The 2,213-nt window shown below is 36.8% G+C and overlaps 1 protein-coding gene across 5 annotated transcripts in view; it reads right to left on the bottom strand.

Moving 5' to 3' along the window:
- The window catches only part of STEAP4 (STEAP4 metalloreductase), a 28,808-nt gene extending 27,358 nt beyond the window's left edge, over nt 1-1,450 (bottom strand). For 3 of the 5 annotated variants that reach the window (XM_042817172.1, XM_042817169.1, XM_042817175.1), the window contains exon 1: nt 1,317-1,450. The gene's annotated coding sequence lies outside the window, so the exon portion shown is untranslated. Of the gene's footprint in view, nt 1-1,279 lie in introns of all 5 variants that reach the window. The other 2 variants (XM_042817173.1, XM_042817176.1) reach the window with 1 other exon arrangement.
- Between the last annotated feature and the right edge of the window lie 763 nt (nt 1,451-2,213).

Genomic DNA, 2,213 nt, shown 5'->3' with positions numbered 1-2,213 from the left:
CTCTTCTCTTCTCTTCTCTTCTCTTCTCTTCTCTTCTCTTCTCTTCTTCTTTCAACTTTTTACAAGTACTTTTATTACTATCAATGAAATTTTCTCGCTTAGAATGTATCCCAGACACATTAAGATTATTTTTCTGCTGGTAATGTTTACAGCTAATTTAATGAGTAGGGAATTGGAGAGCTACTCGAAAAAGTAAAGATGCAGACTTTTAGGTTTCACAAGTAGTGTTTCACAGGCAGCTGTGCCCTGGAAATTTGATGACAGCAGCCCTAGGAGACTGTGTTTGAAAAAGGACAATTTCTTCCCATTTCTATTGGGCTTTCTGTCCTCCAGACCCCCAGTCCACTTCTTCATTATTTAGAAAAATCAAAAGGTAGAAATGCAGAAAGCTCAGAGATGAGCTTGTAATAGAGCTGGATACATTGACATGTGTTATAGTACAGCTATTGTCTTCTTGACCATTCTCTCTCATCTTGTTATTTTTATATGAAGTTATTTAAATGTGTGCGTATTTCCCAGAGGAGTACTCTGTTTTGCTTTCTGTTTTTTAAGAATGTCCTGACAAGAAAGTTACAATAAATATCTCCATGAAATTTGCTTAATAAGAATTTTCAGAAGCCTTTGTCATATTTCTGCTAGCAAAGTCAACTGAAAGACTAATTTTAGCAATGTAAAAAGCTGCTTCGATTGTGACAAAAATTATGGCCTAAGGGACAGAGCCACCCCCTCAAGAAATTAATACTTACAAAACCACATTTCTGTCAACTGTCTGATGGCAATGCCATGGGATGCTACTAATGGGAAAACAGAGCTGTCAGAATAAAAAGTGTTCATCTTCTCTAAATCAAGGAGGCTTTATTTATTCTTGCAAGCAATAGGCGCAACTGAACTGTCTCTCTGAAATCTCTGTCTCCTGTAGATAATATGGTTGGTTTAGTACTAAATCATACTTCAACCTCTGTCTCATGCACTTGTTTTGTTTTGTCATCATTTGGACCATATTCTCCTGAGAATAACAACTTACTTAGTATGTTTCTATGTTGCGTCCACAATTGTAGCTAAACTATATGTTCAGGGTTCCAAACAAAACACAATGTGCAATTACATGAGCTAAAAACACAAACCTTATATACATTAATCTAATAATTAATTAAAGTATTAGCAGTCTAATGAAATATTTGTTTTTTTTTTTTAATTTTGTTTTGATTAAATCAACACTCCCAATTCCCCAATTTTATAGCTAATTCCCAGCTATGTGGCCATAGGAACTGGTACACACCAATCTTCTTGTTTCTGCTCCTTGCTCTGCTGCTTACCCTTCTGATATCCCTCAAGAAGCAGGAGAAAGGACTACGGTGAATTCATAGCATCTGGAACCCTTCACTAGAAGAAGAATGATGTTGCTGAGGACTTCTTCCTCCCTTCTGTAGGATCTGCTTGGGGCTATTTTTATATGTTTCCTAGCACACACAGCACGTTGGTCTTTCTTCATTGGTCCACAGTTTCACCTTATATCTAAATATACTATAAATAGTACATTTTGCGTGTGTTGAATATTTGTTCTTTGTTCCCTTTCTTATCTCTAAATCCAGTTTTACTGGTCTCCAAAGGGCTTAATGACCAATAATTGATCAGTAGTAATTTGTTTATAGCTTGGGAGCTTTTGGTTTCATCCTATCTCCACATTCTCTAAACCTCTGCTATCATTCGTTACTTGTACTCTTCCACGTTGGTTTTATTCTAGGCTCACAGTGAACTTTGTACAAAATAACTACTGCACCTCTACTATCTGTTACATAAATAAATCTCAAAAGTATTATAACAATAGGTATGTTAATGCACAACCCTACAAAACTAAGCTAAAACTTACACAGATTAGATAATATTTAAAGCTGAATAACCTGGATCTGTTCAGCCTGGAGAAAAGAAGACTTAGAGGGGATCTGAAAAATGTTTATAAATATCTGAAGGTAGGTGAGAGGCAAATGGATGAGGCAGGCTTTTCTCAATGGTGTGTAGTGATAGGACAAGAAGTAATGGCCTAAAACTTGAACATAGGAAGTTCCGTAGTGACATGCAGAAGAACTTATTTGAAATAAGGGTGACGGGGCACTGGAACAGGCTACCCAGAGAGGTTGTGTAGTGTCTTTCTATGGAGATATTCAAGACCCACCTGGATGCCTGCCTGTGCAACCTATTGTAGGGTATCTGCT

This window comes from Centrocercus urophasianus, unplaced genomic scaffold (assembly GCF_019232065.1).
Source record: "Centrocercus urophasianus isolate 14NV4802_14NV808 unplaced genomic scaffold, USGS_Curo_1.0 seq_16, whole genome shotgun sequence".
In the NCBI taxonomy this organism is placed as follows: domain Eukaryota; kingdom Metazoa; phylum Chordata; class Aves; order Galliformes; family Phasianidae; genus Centrocercus; species Centrocercus urophasianus.
The sequence above is the reverse complement of the archived record's forward strand: the minus strand, read 5'-3'. Positions and strand labels throughout refer to the sequence as shown.